Source organism: Palaemon carinicauda, chromosome 27 (genome assembly GCF_036898095.1).
Source record: "Palaemon carinicauda isolate YSFRI2023 chromosome 27, ASM3689809v2, whole genome shotgun sequence".
Classification (NCBI taxonomy): domain Eukaryota; kingdom Metazoa; phylum Arthropoda; class Malacostraca; order Decapoda; family Palaemonidae; genus Palaemon; species Palaemon carinicauda.
In genome coordinates, this window is record NC_090751.1 from 11,892,207 (window position 1) to 11,907,206 (window position 15,000).

Here is a 15,000-nt window from a genome sequence, read left to right on the forward strand (position 1 = left end):
TTTACATAAACTATAAAAACTTTATCAAAACAAGACGAAGAGAAATTAGATAGAATAGTGCACCCTTTACTAGGATTGAAAAGTAATCCATGGTGATAACTTAAGCAAATGAATATTGATAAGACAATCAATAATAACTACTAGGAATAAAATTTATGGTCTTTTAGATAAATTGAGTTAAAAAAGCTCAAACCATGACATCAATAACTATAGTAATAAAGAAATATCCCAAGTTTGTGTATAAATATACAATCATTAGATCTTGTTCAACGAAAGAAATTATACTTTACTTAAATTGAATGAAAAAAACCGTACAAGCATACAAACACGTGTTATCAATTTACATAATTATTGAATTACGGCCCATCACTTGTATCTATTGATGATATACTAATATTTATATGCAATTAGCCACAGGTAGTAAAGGTTTCAATATCCTCTTCCCAAATGATATGTCGAGAAAATAGAGTTCCCAACTTGTAAACCAATACCACAATTGCTATTATTCAAGAAAGGAGATATTTTGGGAAAGATAAATCATAATATATATATATATATATATATATATATATATATATATATATATATATATATATATATATATATATATATATATATATATATATATATATATATATATATATTATATATATACATACACACACACACACACACATATATATATATATATATATATATATATATATATATATATATATATATATATATATATATATATATATATATATATATATATCACACTAATAAAAAAAACAAATTAGATAAAAATCTCTGATAAAAACATTTAATTTAATTTGTTAAATCTATATTTCTTAAAACCGTTTAAATCTTAAAAACCGAAAATTTCTCAGAATCCGATTAAATATCAGATAATGTATTGTGACCAAAACACAAATCTATTTATCGTTTAAAATATGCCTCATGCTTAAAATCGTGTCACAGTCAATACTCTTAGGAATCATCTCAAGAGTTGTATACATTATAAAACCATGACTTCAGTTTTTTGTATTTCTTGTCTGACGAATCCCATACAGAAACAATTGATTTAATTTATTATTTCTAGTTTTTTTTTGTAAAGTTGCTAACAACGAATTAAACAGAGACAAACAAACAAAGATATCTACCAAAAAATCTCCCCTCAACAACCATGGTTGGGACGGGGTAATAATATCAATAATAATGATAATCACCGTTATTTTCTTTTTTTTAACTCACAGCGGTATCTCCAAAAGGGTTTAATGGCTACATCCAGAGACAAAGTTGTTATTAGAACACACCTTACCCTTCAAGGTTTACAGAATAAAATTTCCATAGACCTTGCTGGCAGCGATGGCCAAGGACTAACATTGCAATGGCTAATGCCCCACCACTGACCACTCTCAACAGTGTCTAACTTATCCAGTTCTAAAACGACCCATATTCCCGGAGCATGAATAATAATAATAATAATAATAATAATAATAATAATAATAATAATAATAATAATAATAATAATAATAATAATAATAATAATAATAATAATTACTTAAATCGATAACTTTACACGGAGTATCATGTTATTTGCATATATGTATATGTTATTATATTCGCATGTATACATTTACATATATAAAAAACACAAACATATCCATACGTACATGTAATATATATGTATGTGTATATCCATGCGAACACAAACAAATACACGCACACACACACACACACACATATATATATATTATATATATATATATATATATATATATATATATATATATATATATATATATATATATATATATATATATATATGCAGAGAAGTGATTTTTTTTTTCATTTAGCATATAGGACTTTTTTCTTTTCACATACATTACTTATCAGGCTTGCTATGCATCAACACTTTCCTTAACACAAACACACACGTGTGTGAGTGCATATTTTTCTTAGTTTTTCTTGTGCTATTTTTAGTCATTATTAAATTTAATTAATATGATGAGAAATTAATTTTCTCTGGACTTTGTAATTACAAATATTTTGATGTTTTCACTTCACAAGATTTCTACTCCTCTCTAATTGAGTTTTACAATAGTGAGTTTCTCAATTATTTACAGATTAAATATTTGAGAATCATCACTTTACGGATTTCGAATTCGGTGAAAGAAACTCTATTTCCAATTATAATTGAGCGACGCCTTTCTCCTTATATAAAGTGACCTGCAGATTTGTTTTTTGTTTCTTTTAGGATTGTAAAATTGTCTTTTGAGACTTCATTTTCATTATTTTGAAAGTATTGCTTTTTCTTTTCTCTTATGCAACGATTCACTAAATCATTTGATTATCTGTAGCTAACAAGAACAATAAGATTTAAAGGTTTAAAGGCCGCTTATGAATGGCAGAGGCAAGGGACAGTGACATTTCCCTATCAAGCAGGACAATGGCCTAGAGACTGTATATACATATGTGATCAGCGCCCAAGCCCGTTCTCCACTCAAGCTAGGACCAAGGGGTACAAGGCAATATCTGCTGGTGACTCAGTAGATAGACCTATAGTTTCATCCAAAAGCCCCATCCTTAGCTCACAATGACGGTGAGGTTTCAGTGATAAGAGGAAATAACGAGTTTGAGCGGGACTCGAACCCCAGTCTGGCGTTCACCAGTCAGGGACGTTACCGCATCAGCCATTACTTCACCATTGCTCCCTCACCACCCCGCCCCCTTCCAAAAAAGCTTTTATATGTTTTAATTTATGATCGGAATCCTACAGTATCAATTAAGCGTTATAACCAATAAGGACAGAAAAACTAATATGCGTAAAGATGAAAGAAATTAATGAACCAATACAACAAAGAAGACAAAGACAAATCAGTGAAAAAAAAAAAAAAAAAAAAAAAAAAAAAAAAAAAAAAAAAAAAAAAAAAAAAAACAGTACAATAATAGCTGCAAAATGTGAAAGTCCTTCATGAACTTCTTCCAAATTTGATACCAAAATAGATTAGCCAGATCGGGGACGAAATACTGGAATTCAAAGTACCTATTCAAAATATAATTATCCGAGCAAAAATCAACGTGAAAATGAAAGTAAATTTAGATTGGAAGAATGTCGATCTTAAAGACAGTTAGGTCCGACTGAACTAGAGATTATTTCTTATAATTATCATTATTGCTAGCCAAGTTACAATCCTAGTTGGAAAAGCAAGATACTACAAGCCCAAGGGCTCCAACAGGGAAAAATAGCTCAGTGAGGAAAGGAAATAAGGAAATAAATATACGATGTAAGAAGTAATGAACAATTGAAATAAAATATTTTGAAATACCTACGAGTTATGTTACTTTCAACTATGGAAAACTTTTAAAAAACTCATATCAAAATGCTAATAGGCATACTAAAAAAAGATACAGTCAAATAGAAGAAAATAAACAAGACCTATTGCATGAAACAATCTTCAACGGTACTTGAAAAAAAACCCACGATGGACTTCTTTTTCGAAAAAACACACTTTGAATTTTAAAGAAATACACATAAAAATTCAACCCCATACCCATTGTAGCAATTCATTACCTACTTGCCATTTCTGCTAGAAGTCCGGCCTGTATTGCAAAGTCCTTAATACCAACTGAGGGCAAAGAAAAAGACAACGGGCAAAGAGGATATTCCCACAGCCAACTCATGCAAGAAATTAACCAGGAAACTTCATGCTGGCAATGAAAGGACAACAGGTCCCACTCGTGGTCTGTTGGGGGTAAATAATCAAAACAATTGCCGAAGGAGGGTGTGGCATTGCATGAGATGAATTAGAATATGGGGGATAGGGGTTCCCCGTGGGTAGGGGAAGATGGGGAAGGTGATCCACGTGGTTAGGGAAAGATGGGGCAGGGGGTTCCATGTGATTATGGGAAGCTGGGGGAGGAGCACCACGTGGTCAGGAGAAGTTGGGGGAGGAGTTCCACGTGGTCAGGAGAAGCTGGGAGAGGGTCCACGTGGTTAGGGGAAGCTGGGGGAAGGAGTTTCACGTGGTTAGGGGAAGCTGGGGCAGGGGGTTCCATGTGATTATGGGAAGCTGGGGGAGGATTCTTCATATGGTTAGGGAACCTGGGGAATAGAGTTTCATATGGTTATGGTTAAGGGAAGCTGGGGGAAGGGTTCCACGTGGTCAGAGGAACCTAGGAAAGGGGGTTACACGTGGTTAGGGAAAGCTGGGAGAAGGGGGTTCCAAGTGGTTAGGGGAAGCTGGGAGAAGGGGTTCCATTTGGTTAGGGGAAGCTGGGGGTGGGGTTTTATATGCCTAAGGGAAGCTGGGGAAGGGGGTTCCAAGTAGTTAGGGGAAGCTGGGGGAAGGGGTCCACGTGGGTATTGAAAACTGGGGAAGAGGGTTCACGTTGTTAAGGGAAAATAGTGGTGAATGTGGCTAAGTGAAGCAAAGGAGGGGATCCACGTGGTTAGGGGAATCTGGAGGTCCACTTGGTTATGGGAAACTGGGGTAGTGGGTTCCATATGCATAGTTGAATATAAGTTGGACGGCGTTAGGTTAAAACAGGCGGAAAAAAGTTGAAAGCCTTCTGGTAAATATTGACCGTAACGTCAAAATTTACGACGGCGTTCGAATGGTCACGTTTTAGCGCCTCCCCCCCCCCTTTTTTTTTTTTATTGAATCTAAAGTTGCGTACGGACTTCTTACCTCATCAGATGCGAAATTGGAAGAAAAAGTGACTCCGGGAAATGGCAAGAGTCAAGGGGTAGTTTGTCCGGTTTATGTAAGCGATGAAGCCAGTCTTTCAAGAGATTATAATAAAGATTTTGAAGTCACAATTCACTGTTGCTATCTAAGGTCCTTATCCAGACTTACCTGAAATGAAAGAAAGCAGTTTGATGTAGGTGAGGTACTTCATATATATAAAATTTAAATTGATAAGAATATGATATTTAATAGTAAAACTATAAAATGTTTGGCAAGGACTGACAATTTATGGGAAAATTATAAAATTTGTGGCAAAAACTGGAATTTTAAGACAAAAAGGAAATTTATGGCAAAAATTGAGAATTTATTAAACAAAGTCAATTTATTTCAAAAATTGAGAATTTATGCAAAAATTAAAAAAGGGAAAAAAAACCGAGATTCATAAAAAAAAAAAAAAATATGACAAAGGAAAAAAATAAATAAGCCCTAGCAAAAGGTTAGACTCAACGAACTGGTCTGTTTTCTTAATTTATTCAAACAGAGATTTTCACTTCTTTTAATGAACAATAAATAAGGATTTAATCGATAGATTTCCATAATACTATATCCAAATAAAAGTAGAACCAAGAAAGGGGCATATACACTGTAAAGGCAAGTAACATAAAAAAAACACTGGTGCATTAAAACGTGATATCCAAACATTAAGGATATAATCATCCTTTGATAGAATGAATGAAAGCAAACACTAATTTTTCTCTCTCTCTCTTCGTCTTCTCATATATATATATATATATATATATATATATATATATATATATATATATATATATATATATATATATATATATATATACGCAAACATATACATACATATATATACATACTCGTATATAGGATTTGTGTGTATATATATATATATATATATATATATATATATATATATATATATATATATATATATATACACGTATGTATGTATGTATGCATATATATATATATATATATATATATATATATATATATATATATATATAAAATACAGTATATACTGTAATAATATTAATATATAAATAAAAACCTCAAGTACTTATATGCGTTATTACATTTTTGATAAAAATGCAGCCATATGAAATAAGGCAACATACCTGCTCATCTTACTTTATGAACCTTAATATGTAAAGAATGTTGAGAAAATAACTACCGATATAAGATATGTACTGATACTTCTGAAATAAAATAGAAAGAGACAATTTCAGTTTAGGCAAAGAGGAAAATTTAAAGAAGAAATCCAAAAAACATAGGAAACAGAAGCTATATATATATATTTTTGGGCTCAAGCCATGTCGTCCTGATGGAAGTTCCTATAGGGTAGCTTCCTAGGGTATATTACAACTACGGCGATATTCCCAGAGAATTTACCTTAAGGTACCAGAATTCTAACTCCTGGAGCGAGTATCCCTCGTGAAAGGGATATCGCGACATATCAGAGGACGTATTCTAGACACGTCACATGGCAATCTACGACCTGAACAGAGATTCGTCTCGTAGGAGGGAGATTGAAGAGATACGAATTCGGGAAAGAAAAAGGGGAGCCGCTCCCAAGGCTTCCCTATCCCCCGATTCGTATGCGTGCCTGGCGCCAATCCTGGCGCCATCTGTATTCCTTTTTGCGTAGCTTAACAACTCGGTGTTTTTTCCTGTTTTTCTCGCAAATCTTGGATTTATTCAGCTTTTCATGGCTTCTTCGTCTTCGTTGGCCTCGGATAAGTTGAGTATAGTGTCTGTTATGTATAAATGTAGGCTCTTGGTAAAATTTTGAGTGATTAATAGGATTAATCTTTGATACAAGAGCCGTAGCCTACCAGAGGTGTCCTGGACACTGTCACTCGCTAGGTATAAATTAGTTAGTCAGAGTGACATTCCTGGTTGTTTTGCTTAATAAAATTTAGCTATTTAGCTTTACATAGGATTTCCTTTCGTGCTTAGTATTATTTGGCGAAGTATTCGCCATTCTGGCCTACGCTAGGCCATGTAGCCTAGTCGTTTGGTCCTAGTACTTAATGCATGATTTTGGTTTTTCCGAGTGTAATTAAAATTTTATTGAAGCTTTAGGCTATATTTTATACATTTTAGACTGTGTGGAATATTTCCAAGATTGTATACGTGAGAGTTTCGGTGAATTAGGTAATCGATTCTCTTGGTGCCTAGGCTAATTGCTTATGGAACCTTAGTATACTTTATTATACTCCCCGGTTGCTTTCTTTTCTTCGGAGAAGGTATGCAATCCCTTTCCCTCTGTTTAAGCCTTGGGCTTATCCCTAAGTGGTTTTTTCCGAATTTATTTTCGATAAAACTATACTAGGGTGTTACTGTACCTTCCTGTTCCAGCAGAGTCTGGTTCAAAGAGGGACAGAACAACAGAGTTTTTAGTCTGAGTCCGTGTTGTTTGGCTTGGGGCAGAGTCTCCCTCGCTGACCTAACACTTACAAAGGGAGCTGAGCTCCCTTAGGTCACTATCGAAGGTTTCTGTAGTTATGATTCCTTCTTGTGTGATCGACCAGACTAAGTCCTGTTGCTGTTCTCGGGGAGGATAAATCTTCCCTTGGGAGTAGCAACGCCTTCCTTGCTTTGGTGCTCTGGAAGCTGGCAGGTATTATACTACTGCGCTGGCCCTTTCCCTTAGATCTCCCTTAGGCTAAGACAAAGTTCTTGGCTGCGGGTGATCTGTCACTAAAGCAAGGTTGGCAGGACCCTCTTGTCCCTTCCCCCTCTATCTCCGTAATGGCCTAGCCATTACTGTACTGTACCTTGCCGGCCGGCAGAGCTGGCCGGCAGGGGTATTACTGTACCGTATGTCATTCTACTTCTGGACCTAGTATAGGTTGGGATATGGATTGACTAAGCCCATTGCCGGCCGGCAGAGATGCTGGACGGCAAGGGTCTTATGTTTTCGAGTGCTGCCCGGACCTCTCTTGGTCCCTCATCCATGCCTGCCGGCAGAGCCGGACGGCATTGGTCAAGGAAGCCTGAATTAAGTTTCTCCCCTTCCTTATATGCACTCTTTCGGTTGCCGGGCTTGGGGGGTTGTGTACACTCTTATCCCGGCATCCATTCTATTTTCTTCTAGTGCTGTACCTGTCCCGGCTGCCGGCCTATGAGGCCGGCTGCCGGCCTATGAGGCCGGCAGCCGGGCAGGTGTAGTCTTCTGGTTCTTTTGCTGCCGGCTGGCATCGGTCTTGTACCTTTGCCGGCCGGCTTATGTCAGTCCTTGTCTGCCGGTCACCAAGAGTGTGGCCGGCAGCTGGGTACTACCTTGTGTAGTTGCTGGCCGGCAATCATTGCCGGCCAACACTGGCTGTTGCTGGCCGGCAGCTGCTGCCGCCGGCACAGGCATTTGAACCAGAGGGCTGCCGCCCTATAGCTGTTAAGTAGTATACTTTAAAGCTAATTGTGGTGTGTGCCGGCCGGCAAAGGCAGGCCGGCACACATCCTCCTATACTGTACTAGTATTCTTCTGTATAGCATATACAGTAAGAAGAAAACTATAGTAAAAGTTTAGGTACAGCACTGTATCTTCTAACACTATTGTGTTTTCTTACACAGCCCTTTGCTGTTGCCCTCAGACAGGAAGCAGAGTTCTTCCCCGTCTATTATCCAGGATTTTTAAAATCATTGCCTAGGTGTGAGCTCCACCTGTTTCCTCTGGAAACCTTGCATTGGTTACTCTAGTAGAGATAAACCATTTTGATTTTATTATCTGGAAGGCTGCAACAATGGGTTGTGAGGGAAACACAAGTGTGTGTCTTTCATTTATGAATTGTTATGCTAGACTATGCATATCCAGTGATACATAGTTCACTTGATACTCATGGAAATTTCTTCTCTTTACAGGAGGACCCTCCGAAGTGCGGAAATGTTTTCTGCAATGTCCGCAGCAAGAACCTCTGCGGACATGAGTGTTGTAGGAGACATGCAGCATGCGCTGTCTCCAAGGATGATCTCCAGTATTGGGACCCTCAGGTATGTACTGTATGCACTAACCTGATTACTGAGGCTTTTGATTCCCCTAGAACGGCGGAATCAAGGGATATAGCTAGGGAAAAGCTTCGTACTTGGGTAAGGGGCTTCAAGAAGAACACCTCTGGCCCTTATCTTCCAAGTGAGAAGATGAGGGCGTATCTTTTTCCCCAGGCATCAGCTGAGGCAGTGATTCCCCAGCCTCAAGAGGAGATCCTTCAAGATCAAGTCCAGGTGGACGAGGAAGTCGCAGATGCGATGCAAGACATCCAGTTGTGTGACAGGATGTCTGACCTGGACGAACGTTTGGAAGAAGACCTCCTGGCAGAAGGTCAGGATCAAGTTCAAACCCCGGATGTCGTAGAGGATGAGGTCGACGAGGTGTCGGCTACTCCGGTTCAGATGCCGGAGCCTATCCCCTCAACATCGGCTGGTCTCCCAGTAGAACTGGGACAGGCCCTCTCTTCGATTGTTGGAATGATCCAACAAATGCAGAAGGAGAATCAGGAGAAGGCGGCTGCAATGGAACTGCGTATGCAGTCCCTGGCAGAATCACATGGGCCCCGGAAAAGGCTCAATGTGAAAGACCTTCCCATATGCTCAGATGCTAACCCATGGAGGTATGCTGAGCACATGCCGATGACGACTGGAAAGATCGTCATCTCGGATAAGCTGGGTTCAGTTCCCCTAGAGGAGGTAGAATTCTGGCCCAGCAAGGCATCATATCCGGACTGCTATGTCCGGCTGAGAAAAGAACCAGCTTCAAGGGAGGAGACAGAGCCGAAGGAGGTCATTGTTATGGACCACGCTAAGGCTCAAGCCCTACTTTCATCCTCGATGAAAGAGAGGGGCTTCTCGAATTCGAAGGTAGCTGCATTGAGCAAGAAGCTCCCTTCGTTTGTGTCCTCTCCTGATAGAGCCTTCCCCTTTTTACAGAAAGGGTTTGCGGCTGTCCTAAAGGCAGTCGAGGCCGGCAAGCCTTGCCCCTCCCTGGAGGAGTGTAAACCCTTGTCGCTGGCTCTACCTATGGACCACAAAGACTGGAAGGATGTCCATCTGACATTCTCAGTGGGAAAGTTGGAGGCTGATATTGCCGGACGGCAATTCGGCGAGGACCTCCCCAAGCTGTCCGAATCTCTTTTACGAAGAGAGTTCGAGACAAAAGAAAGACTGGCTGCCTCAATGTCTCATCAGACTACTCTCGAGACGATGGCAAGTGACCCCAAGGTCCATGAAATGTTCATGGTAGTGGCTAAGTCTCACTTAGCCACAGTGACGAAGGACCTTTATAGCTTCGTCAAGGCAAGGAGAGCTTGCAGGGAGTTCGTGTTCACCGGGGCTTCGGTGAGACACGAGCCAAGGAAGTTAATCTCCTCCAACATTTGGGGAAAAGACCTTTTCCCTACCGATGTGGTCAAAGAGGTTGTTGATAAGGCCGCCGTGGGGAATAGAAATCTTCTCCAGAAGTGGGGCCTGGCTATCAAAAGAAAATCTTCCCCGGATGAGGGTCCTCAACCAAAGAGGAAGAATATGAAGACTAGGCTACCATTTCGGCCAGCCAAGCCTTATAGACAGCAACAGCAACTGCAATTGCCTTTGCCTCCAGTGCCCCAGATGGTGGCACAAACCCCGACTGCCTTTCAGTGGGTACCCCAGGCTGTGCCAGGTCAGTCAACCACATTCGCCCCAACGTTCGAAGGACAGTCTTCTTCCTTTCGTGCAAAACCTAGAGGAGCAGCCAGAGGCTCGTCTAGGCGCCCCTCAAGGGGAAGGGGATTCAGAGGTGGTCGTGGTCAGGGAGGCAAGACCTCAGGACGGCAGTCCAAGTGAAATGATACCGGTAGGAGGGAGACTGATGAAATTTTGGGATCGCTGGACCTTCGATCCCTGGGCCCAAAGCCTACTCAAGAATGGACTGGGTTGGAGCTGGTACAGCACTCCACCCCCATGCCTTCTGTTTTTCCAACACTCCACCCCCATTTTGGAGGAGTACGTTCAAGAACTGTTGGAGAAAAATGTGATCCGAAAGGTGAAGTCCATCAAATTCCAAGGGAGGCTGTTTTGTGTTCCCAAGAAAGACTCGGAAAAGCTCAGAGTCATTCTGGACTTGTCACCACTCAACAAGTTCATAGTGAATTGCAAATTCAAGATGCTAACACTGCAACACATAAGGACCTTACTGCCCAAGAGGGCATACTCAGTCTCTATAGACTTGTCAGACGCCTATTGGCACATTCCAATCAGCCGTCGACTCTCCCCCTACCTAGGGTTCAGGCTACAACGGAAACTGTACGCCTTCAGAGCCATGCCATTCGGGCTAAACGTAGCCCCAAGGATTTTCACGAAGCTTGCGAGCGCAGCTCTCAAACAATTACGCCTAAAGGGAATTCAGGTAGTAGCCTACCTGGACGACTGGCTGGTGTGGGCAGCATCCGAGACCGAATGCTTGCAAGCTTCCAGTCAGGTGATCCAGTTCCTAGAGTACCTAGGCTTCAAGATCAACAAGAAAAAGTCTCGACTTTCTCCATCCCAAAAGTTCCAGTGGCTGGGAATCCACTGGGACCTTTTGTCACACAGTTTCTCCATCCCAATGAAGAAAAGGAAGGAGATAGCGGGCTCTGTCAAGAGACTTCTAGATTCCGAAAGGATATCAAGACGCGAACAGGAGAGGGTACTAGGCTCTCTCCAGTTTGCTTCAGTGACAGACCCAGTGCTAAGAGCACAGCTAAAGGATGCAACCGGAGTTTGGAGAAGGTATGCATCAAACGCGCGAAGAGACCTGAGAAGACCAGTGCCGCCTCGGCTACGTACTCTTCTCAGACCTTGGTCCCAAGCCAGACATCTAAAGAAGTCGGTTCTTCTTCAGCCACCTCCCCCGTCGATGACGATTCACTCAGACGCCTCAAAGGAGGGATGGGGAGGTCACTCTCATCGGAAAAAAGTCCAGGGGACTTGGTCCAAGCTATTCAGGACCTTTCATATAAACTTTCTAGAAGCTATGGCAGTGCTCCTTACCTTAAAGAAAGTCTCCCCGCGTCACTCGATCCACATAAGATTGGTGACAGACAGCGAGGTGGTTGTGAGATGCTTGAATCGACAAGGGTCGAGGTCACCACCTCTCAACCAAGTGATGTTAGCCATTTTCCGATTGGCGGAAAAGAAGAAGTGGTACCTGTCGGCAGTTCACCTTCAAGGAGTCCGCAATGTGACAGCGGACGCTCTATCCAGGTTCACACCGATAGAGTCGGAATGGTCCTTAGACGCAGGATCATTTTCCTTCATTCTGAATCAAGTCCCAGAACTGCAAATAGACCTCTTTGCGACGAAAGACAACAAGAAGTTGCCCCTGTACGTGTCCCCGTACGAGGACCCCTTAGCGGAAGCAGTGGACGCAATGTCCCTCGACTGGAACAGATGGTCCAGGATTTATCTGTTCCCTCCTCACAACCTTCTGTTGAGGGTCCTCAACAAACTGAGATCCTTCAAGGGGGTAGCGGCAATAGTGGCCCACAAGTGGGCGAACAGTATGTGGTTCCCCTTGGCGTTGGAACTACAGATGAAGTTCGTGCCGCTACCACATCCAGTTCTGACCTAGCGAGTCCAGAAGTCAACTGTCTGCGCTTCATTACAGAAAACCCAGACCCTGCAGCTCATGATTTTCTCGCCCTAGCGGTGAGAAAGCGCTTCGGGATTTCGAAAGCCAGCATAGACTTCCTAGAGGAATACAAGTGCAAATCGACTAGAAGGCAATATGAGTCATCTTGGAGAAAATGGGTGGCCTTTGTAAAGGCAAAGAATCCGCAGAAGATCTCAACAGATTTCTGCTTATCTTTCTTCATCCACCTCCATGGCCAAGGATTGGCAGCTAACACGATTTCAGTGTGTAAATCGGCTTTGATGAGACCCATTTTATTTGCCTTCCAGATCGACCTAGGTAACGAGATCTTTAATAAAGTTCCGAAAGCCTGCGCTAGGCTCAGACCTTCAGCACCTCCAAAGCCCATCTCATGGTCTTTAGACAAAGTTCTTCATTTCGCCTCCTTGTTGAGCAATGAAGAATGTGCGTTAAAGGATTTGACGCAAAAAGTTATTTTCCTATTTGCACTCGCGTCCGGGGCCAGGGTTAGTGAGATCGTAGCCCTCTCGAGAGAGGCAGGTCGTGTTCAGTTCCTGGATGGGGGGGAGCTGAACCTGTTTCCGGATCCTACGTTTCTCGCCAAGAATGAGTTACCCACCAACAGGTGGGGTCCCTGGAGAATCTGCCCTCTGAAAGAAGATGCATCTCTATGTCCAGTAGAATGCCTAAAGGTCTATCTTCGTAGAACTTCAGACTTCAAGGGTAGTCAACTATTCAGGGGAGAAACATCAGGCTCAAATTTATCTCTGAATCAACTCAGAGCGAAAATGACATATTTTATTCGCAGAGCGGATCCTGACAGTACACCCGCAGGTCACGATCCGAGGAAAGTTGCCTCATCCCTAAATTTCTTTAATTGTATGGATTTTGAACATCTCCGTTCATACACGGGCTGGAAGTCTTCCAGGGTGTTCTTTCGCCACTATGCGAAGCAAGTAGAGGAACTTAAGAGATCTGTGGTAGCAGTGGGTCGTGTAGTTAACCCTACTGTTTAACTCTGCGAGGAACAGTGGTCTTAATTGGGACGATTAAGTCCAGGGTGAGTATGTAGGTACATACTGTACTACAAACTAAATAAGGGCACCAAGTGCCCATATAGTCTGTTCCTTCTTTCAAAGGTGAACCTTGCATAAGTTCAGACATGTGTGCCAAGCGTTTCTAACGCTAATGTGATTGATTTGTAATACAGATTTTTTATGACTTGATACCTTGGTATCTCATTAAAGTGGTGTTTAATGGTTTTTCTTTCAGATAAACAAGTTCTGTTTACTATCATACTTATGCTTAAAGTTTTGGGTTACCCTCTTTTATATAAATATATATATTTGTTGTTAACCTGTCTGTTTATTATCTGTCAATAAACTTGTTCTTGAGAACCTTGCGTCTCTTTCACCTGTGTCAATTTATTGGTATAATTGAGCATTTTAATTCTATGTATCTTATCTGGGATAATTCTGATAGAATTGTTCTGTTTTGCAAGCTATGTTGCATTGGTTTATGTAAGTCCCCTAATGGGAGGACTCCGTCCCATAAAGGGACGAGGGCGGTTTTATTAGTTTCTTCCTATGCGGATATAAACCTTTGTCCAATACAAGTATTGTGCGGATTACTGGTCAATATATTGACGCAGTGGTTCTATACAAACTATGCTTTACTTAATATAGGGCGAGACCACTATATTAGCTTGCCTGGTATTCATACATAGATATATGTACTCTTCGAGACTTTCCAGAGTCTAGTAGGACTCTTCCTGTAGGGGGCAGGAAGCTCTAACATAGTTTATAGTTAGTTGAAAAGATGTATAACGGTAACATCTTAGGTCTCTAGGTCTAGTCGACCGGGAATAAATATCTCCGGGGAGTACGGCACGTTCTGAGAATCCACAGATACAGTAATGCTCTGGTACACTTTCATCAGGACGACATGGCTTGAGCCCAAAAAACGGATTTTGAGCGAAGCAAAAAATCTATTTTTGGGTGAGATAGCCATGTCGTCCTGATGGACCCGCCCTTGCCTTTCTAAGAAAGGGCTGTAGGACCCCTCCCTACATACAGTATCTGTAGCACCTCGTGTACGCTACAAGGAATACAGATGGCGCCAGGATTGGCGCCAGGCACGCATACGAATCGGGGGATAGGGAAGCCTTGGGAGCGGCTCCCCTTTTTCTTTCCCGAATTCGTATCTCGTCAATCTCCCTCCTAAGAGACGAATCTCTGTTCAGGTCGTAGATTGCCATGTGACGTGTCTAGAATACGTCCTCTGATATGTCGCGATATCCCTTTCACGAGGGATACTCGCTCCAGGAGTTAGAATTCTGGTACCTTAAGGTAAATTCTCTGGGAATATCGCCGTAGTTGTAATATACCCTAGGAAGCTACCCTATAGGAACTTCCATCAGGACGACATGGCTATCTCACCCAAAAATAGATTTTTCGCTTCGCTCAAAATCCGTTATATATATATATATATATATATATATATATATATATATATATATATATATATATATATATATATATCGCGTGACTGCCGACTGCCTCGGGAGCAAATGAAGGTTATAGGTTTTTGGGAACGAAAAAGAAATGCCTGAGGAAGGAAGTAAAGGTGATGATAAGATGAGGTCGAGGACTTGAGGAGTGGTTCAACTACAGACCTTGATTCTCGTGACCT

The 15,000-nt window shown here is 41.2% G+C and overlaps 1 protein-coding gene across 5 annotated transcripts in view; it reads right to left on the minus strand.

Moving 5' to 3' along the window:
• Window positions 1-15,000, minus strand: part of LOC137620532 (trypsin-1) — a 255,486-nt gene that overhangs the window by 80,237 nt on the left and 160,249 nt on the right. The window contains exon 1 of one of the 5 annotated variants that reach the window (XM_068350737.1): window positions 4,677-4,820. The exons of the other annotated variants lie outside the window; for them this stretch is intronic. The gene's annotated coding sequence lies outside the window, so the exon portion shown is untranslated. Of the gene's footprint in view, window positions 1-4,676; window positions 4,821-15,000 lie in introns of those variants that run through there. 5 annotated transcript variants of the gene reach the window in all.